This window comes from Tiliqua scincoides, chromosome 6 (assembly GCF_035046505.1).
Source record: "Tiliqua scincoides isolate rTilSci1 chromosome 6, rTilSci1.hap2, whole genome shotgun sequence".
In the NCBI taxonomy this organism is placed as follows: domain Eukaryota; kingdom Metazoa; phylum Chordata; class Lepidosauria; order Squamata; family Scincidae; genus Tiliqua; species Tiliqua scincoides.
The window spans coordinates 75,558,392-75,565,590 of NC_089826.1; the positions used below are offsets into that span (position 1 = coordinate 75,558,392).

At 42.1% G+C, this 7,199-nt stretch overlaps 1 pseudogene; it reads left to right on the top strand.

Moving 5' to 3' along the window:
• Positions 1-969: 969 nt before the first annotated feature.
• LOC136656600 (5S ribosomal RNA) lies at positions 970-1,090 on the top strand (annotated as a pseudogene).
• The last annotated feature ends 6,109 nt before the right edge of the window (positions 1,091-7,199 follow it).

The following is a 7,199-nucleotide window of genomic DNA, read 5'->3' on the forward strand; positions in this document are numbered from 1 at the left end:
GGAAATTAAAAGGTGGGCTGTACTCCAACCCGAGAGTACAGCAATATCGGTTATGACATCAGAGAGCAGCGAATGATGCTCTGAGCCATTCCAGATCATTGCATTAAAGCCATTTTTACCCAGTTGTTGCAGAGGTTCTAGATAACTTTGCTTCATGTAGAGCTCTTAGCATAGGGCAGTGGTTCCTAAACTTACCTGGGTCATGACACCCCTGCAGCCTCTTCTTCTTGGCTCAGCCAGTCACTGCCATCTTGGATCTTGGAAAATCTATAATCTCATGCCCAAATCTTGCAAACACCCAAATCTCATGAGATTTCATGAGATCCAAGGTGGTGGAGCCCAGGGGAACAGGTAGGAGGCGACTTTGGGGACATCCTGCAGCGCACCTGTGAGTTGTGCCACAAAGTCTTAAGGTGTTTCAATGCACACTTTAAACCACACTCTTCTGACATGGTGAAAATGCAGTCTTTCCCCTTGATGAATCTAGGGCAGGCATGCACAACTTGCGATCCACCAGGCTGAAAGCAGTGGAACAGCAGAGCAGCCATTTATTGTGGAAATGCCAGGTAGTTTCAAACCACCATCCCTGATCCCATTTTTGTCCTAGGAACATGGCATAAATGGAAGGGGTGTTGAATTCATGTTGCTTGATAGACTGCATTTGTATTGGTGAGCCATATCCTAAGCAGGCCTGATCAAGTACAACCGAACTCTAGTGTACAATTCATGGGCAACTATTGGTCTGTGCCAATACTGTCAGCAATTATGGACATCACCATTTCCTGTCCCTGTATGCTACTTTTAGATTTTTTTTTAAAAAAAAACAGGTTTTTTTTAATCTTTAAAGTGCTCTCCTGCCCTGCTACTGCACCCCCATCAGGGAACAAGTCATCTAGTTCCAACAATGAGAAAGTTTCCCCAACATCATTGGGGTTACCTTCTGCCCTGAGTGTAAGGCAACTCAAACATATCAGCAAAACACTGTTACCCTGTACATGCCTGATCTCGTCTGATCTCTGAAGCTAAGCAGGGTCAGGCCTGGTTAGTACTTGGATGGGAGACCGCCTGGGAATACCAGGTGCTGTAGGCTAATACCATAGTCTTTCGAGACTGAAGGTTGCCAGCCAAGTCCAAACCTGACCATCAGTTCTGTTTCTCCTCTTCCCCCTTGCTTTAGGTGTCTGCATTTTTTTTTTTGTTTTGCTTTAAAACAGAACCTGAACTAAACATGAATTTATCCCTTTGCCCTATTAATTAAGGAAACTTTTTTTTTTTTTTTGAAACTATGAAACAGTCCTGGGGACATTTTTGCAGGGATGAACAGCAGCTACAAGTCTAGCATTCAGCTGTATGTTTCCTTTACCAAAAAGCTTCCATTTGGAAAGCATTTGCAAAAAAGGTGAAGTGAGTCAGGAGTAACAGAGGGAATAAAGAACTATGGATAAGCGAAACTTCAGATATGGGACCCCACAGTATGGGAGGGGGAATGCCTTTATAATATATTTATAAAAAGAACCTTAAAGACATTTATAATTATTGTCATGGAGTCCCTTTGCTGCCAGCGGAGCCTAACACTGGAGCCTAACATTTGTTCCCTTTCCCCGAAGCTTCTTGTGGCTGGTCCGTCCCTATAGGATACAGCCGCAGCCATTTCGACACTGCTGTTCCACACAGCGGTGCCAGACCGTAGAACTGGGCTGCTAGTGTCCTGGCTGAGTGAACACATATTGCTATCAACCTTAATGTGCATACTGTAATGCACATACTGTAATCTTTCAGTAACGTGCATACGGTATCTTTCAAGGAAAGAAAATCAGCCATTGCTTCTGTCAGTTCCCCAACCCTTAGTACATCTTGCAGAGTGTTCTTACTAGACACAAACACTCCCAAAATGTCGCTAAAACCACCTTCCGGCTATTATTATTATTATTATTATTATTATTAACAGTATTTATATACCGCTTTTCAACTAAAAGTTCACAAAGCGGTTTACAGAGAAGAATCAAATAACTAAATGGCTCCCTGTCCCAAAAGGGCTCACAATCTAAAAATATGCAAAAAGAACACCAGCAGACAGCCACTAGAACAGACAGTGCTGGGGTGAGGTGGGCAAGTTATTCTCCCCCTGCTAAAAAAAGGAGCATTTATATCTGAAGGTCTGTGTGATTGCTTAGAATTCAAACCACTGTATAGAAGAGGAAATTTTGGTAGGTGCAGCTCAATATGGAAGGGTTTTAAAAGCTGCACCTACCAAAATTATCTCTTCCGTACAATGGTTACATAAGAAGAACCCATCTGGATCAGGCCATAGGCCCATCTAGTCCAGCTTCCTGTATATCACAGTGGCCCACCAGGTGCCTCAAGAAGCACACAAGACACCTGCATTCTGGTGTCCTCCCTTGCATCTGGCAATCTGAGTAGCCTATGTTGAAAATCAGGAGGTTGCACATACACATCATAGCTTGTAGCCCATGATGGACCTTTCCTCCAGAAATTTGTCCAACTCCTTTTAAAGGCATCTAGGCCAGATGCCATCACCACATCCTGTGGCAAAAGTTATAGGCACTCTGTCCTCCTTTGTATCTGGTCACCCTGTGTGTGTATGTGTACACACACACACACATTATATATATAATGCCCATGGAAGGGAGCAAACCACAAGGCCATTGTGGGCTGATCAATAAAGAAAAGTACAAGAAGACACACAAAATGGATGTCTAATTGGATTTTCCTACATTCAACTTAGTTACTGGAAGACCCCCAAACCTAAATTCATATGGCAGTCCAAAAACATTCTCCCAGGCTTTGTAATAGAAAAAAAACATAATTTCAGAATAAAATATCTGCAAAGCTGTGTCTGGAGAAGTTCCAGAAGACTCATCAGAGAGGCCTTTTCAAGTGCTTTAAAAAAAAAAAAATCCTAATAGAGTCCTATTTATAAGAGTAGGAAAGATAGATAGGAATCTGTTACTTAAGATTATTTGTCACTTAAGAGGAATCTGTCACATTTGACTTAAGTTGGAATCCAGACGGACTTAATGAAGGCACAGAAGTTCAGGCAGGGAATGACTGTTCTGCTTTTAAAACTGCATATATTTTGTTAAAAGACACACAGCTTATACCTGATGACCTGAGGAGCTGCCTGCTCTTCAATGCTGCTTTAACCAAATTGTTGATGATGTACTGCCATCTTTTGGTTGCACAAGTAACGAAAAAGGATGCGGCTGTTTGAGGGAAGGAGACTCCATTTGAATCAACAAAATGGATTTCTCTTCTTTTACAGGAATTAAATTAAGCTCACTGGCAATTGCTTTCTGACCAAAAGAGTCCACAAACTTCTTACAGGGGAAGTTACAGTGCTCGGTCCATTTAGACTGAGTCAATAAAATAGTGCTTCACTTTCATAGATGGGGACAATCTCTCTCTCTCTCTCTCTCTCTCTCTCCCTCCATCCTGCATTTTAGATGGAGGAGCAGATGTAAAATAGGGCATGGATTTTGTGCCTTTACAAGCATATCAAAATCTTTTTAAGGCTCTAAGAAGCCTGGGGAGTTGAATCTTCATTTGATATCCACGATCCTCTGTTCTCAAGAGGCAGTATACCACTTGTCACCCTTGCTGTGGTCGTCCCCCCCTCCACCGGGTGTGACACTCAGGGCAATCATCTGCTTTTGTAAAGACAGACTTAAGTTTTGCAGAATGCTTGCCTGACTAGCGATAGCTGCTGAAATTCCTTCTCCTCCGTAGGTATTAAAGGTACAGGAATCCTGATGTGACTTCCCACTGAGATTTCACCTGAAGCACTTGCTTGGGGGAGGGAGCTATCTGCAGAAATTTAAGAAAAGCCAAGAACATATTTATAAGATGAGAAAAATTTCCCAGGGACTTCCAAGTTCATGAAAACATGGAAGATGATGCTAGTTCTACTACTATTCCCTGTGTTACCGGCTCACACATCACATTGTTGATATAAGCAAACTGCTACAGGGGTAGAACAGGGGAAAAAACAGGCAGCCAAATGAAACATCAGAACTGTGATGCAAAAGTGATGCATTTTTTATCCTTTTGTCAATACTGCTTATGCCGGGCTCTTTGGGATCACCAGATTCCCAGGACAAGGAAGATTCTAGGTTGTGGGTTTGTTTAATCTCTCAGCGTTTGAAGTGTTTCCAGTGTCTTCCTGCACACAATGGTACTTCTGGTGCCATCAGTAAAGGCTTGATATCAGATCTGTAGCAACTGTTCTTACACCTGCCCTGCATCTTTCAAATATCACCCCTGGCCCACATTTCTGCTTTTTTTTTTTATGTTTCTTGCGACTTCAGAGCACTTCTTCAGATACAGTTTCCAGCCAGGCAATGAAATTGCTGACAGGGATCAGCTCAGAGTAGTTATTAGTCTCTCTCAGTGAATCAGCTATTATCTGTTATTAGAATTATTATTAGTGCATTGTACGAGCACTGATTTATGGCAAATCTCCAGTGGAGTCATCTATCAACAACAATTTCATTACACCAATTCCTCTCCAAAGAATCAGATCAGCAGGAGTGCTGATTGTGAAGATTCTGTTATGCTATAAAAGTTTATCTGAGAGCTATAAGAGCAACAAAGGCTGGGTGCAGGAGAGAATTGCCGGCAAGCAGGGTAACTGGTAGCAATTAAAAGTGGTCACATCTTTGCGCTTTCTGTGTTTTACTAAGGAAGGGATTTAGGACCCAATCCTAAGCCAGGGCAGTGCTGATGGCCAGTGCGCTGCCCTGGAAACCACTGTCATGCGAGTGCCATAAGGCACTTTTCAGCCAGCAGTGAGGATGCTGCACTGGCAATGAGGCCAGGCCAGTTAGCTGTGGGTCTTGGTGCCTGGAAAATGTCTCCAAGGAGCATTGGGCAGTAAGCTTCCTCACTGGACAGCAGGGAGGCTTTTCGATGTGGGGGAAGGTGGGGGAAAGGAGGAAAGGGGGAGGATCCATCAAGTCCCTCTGTCGCCAGTGGAGCCTGACATGGGGTAAGGGAACATTTGTACATACTGTATGATGTTACCGGTGCCCTGAAGCAGTGTACAGACATGGTAGCAAAGACAACAGAGCTTGGGAAATGGCAAGAAGATAACTTCTGAAGGGGGTTCACAGAGAAAACTAGTTAGTGCACAACAGGGAAAGTGTTTGCTCCAAACTATGCCTTAACTACCAAAGCTGAGGAATTTTCAGCAAAGCTGATTGTATGTTGAGAAACCACTTGTAACAACAGAAATAGGATAATATATATTATGCACAGAGAGAGAGAGAGAGAGAGAGAGAGAGAGAGAGAGAGAGAGAGAGAGAGAGAGAGAGAGCGCTTTGTTGAATGCTTACCAGTCTGAAATCTATATAGGGTCACTGAAAAATAAGGGTATAGTTTTTACATACCCAGGGACCTCTTTAGATACACAGAAGCCCATGTGTTCATAATTTTTTTTTTTTAAAATTAACAATAAAAGGGGCCTAAGAACTTCCAGGACCTTACAAAGTATTAAGGATATAAAGCCAAGAAAATATCACAACTCATTGTCTGGAGATAGGTGACTCATCAGGGCCTAGTTTATAGACAAGACTTTCCCAACATGCTTTCCTGTTATTCCAATATCCCATCATATCTTAACATGACCAAGTAGCAGAATTCATAAGGAAGCTATGCATTCAGGAGCTTGGTTGTCGATGCTTGGGTTGACCAAGGCAAGGAACAAGCTCAGATCTCACTCAAGCAGTTTTCTTAAGTGCATCCCTTTCCCATATATAAATGAATGGCTTCCAGAGATTTCCATCAAGATGCCCATTTTTATATAAACGATTTTACTGTTAAGTTACCTATTATAAGTGCTATATAAATAAAACCTATAAAAAACAATTTTACCAATAAAACCAATGAAAGCAGCTGAAACAATACTGGTGCAGGGTTAAAAAAGAATTTGAAGAAACCCCACATTTTTGCTATATTTTGGAGGAGTTGTGAGTGTTTATCAAGATGGAACCATAAGAAGCTCTTGAGCTGGAGCCAAAAGTTGCATCAGGAGTCAAGCTGGGATTCAGAACACATCAAAACCAGAATATAATTGCTGTCCAAGCCTAAATATAAACTTCTAGCCTTAACCTTTTTTTAACCTTTCCTGTTAAAGAGACACAGTGGCTAGTATCTATGGACAAATTCAGCCTGGTATCTAGAAAACTTCCATTATCCAGGTAGGGATTATAAATGGTAACCCTTGTAGTCATCACAGTGCATTTGTACACAGATCTATGGTTTTTCAGTTCTAGTCCTGGACAGGAATGACTTCTCAGTTCTCACTAGTCAATGCCTAGAGACAACAACAAAAACATCGGCTTGAATCCTAGCCTTTTGTGCTTCAGGGCGCCATGGCTGGGGGTGTCTTCCATGAATGGAAGATTCTGTTGGACATGCAGTGGTGTGTCACCTGGTGAAAATGGCACCTGGGGCAAGCACTGATATTGTGCCCTTGTCCAAAAAAGGAAAGGTCATGGGGTGGGATCACGGGTGAGGTGTCCATCCCACCAAGTAAATCTGTGTGTTCAGTAAAACCATTTGTTTTAAGTTTTCTTGGGCGAGATCAGCTTCTGACTATGATTTAAATAAGGATCTATACGTCAGCATCCTGGACAGCAAAAAAATGATTCCCTTTCCTATTAGTGTTGCACAAGGAAACACCTTGAATTTTTTTCTGCAGGCATATATCTCTTTTTGGAGGTCCCCTGAAACTGGTGCAAAAACATACCATTGGCAGCAGTGCAGAAACTCACCATTGGTAGAATATGGGTATGTCTGTGCCAGGCGCCCCCTTTTCAAATGGCACCCAGAGCAGATGCCTCCACTTGCCACACTCTAGATACACCACTGAGGACATTGAACATTGCAAAGCACAAGACTGGCATCCAAAGTCATGCCCCAAGTCAAAACAAAATAATATTACACATTCCGAAAGCAATAAATAACATAAATATAGGGTGGAGTTCACTGCCACGCATACCTCTGGTGTTCATGTAAAGGAGAAAAAAATGTTTTCCTAGTTATTTCAGAAATGTTTGGGAGAAAGATGCACTGTATAATTATTGATGCTCATTATATATTAACATTTCCTTGAACAGACGAAGAGAAATCTAAAGAGAAAGCCCCACTGAAAGATGCTCTGAATATGAAGTTGAAATGTA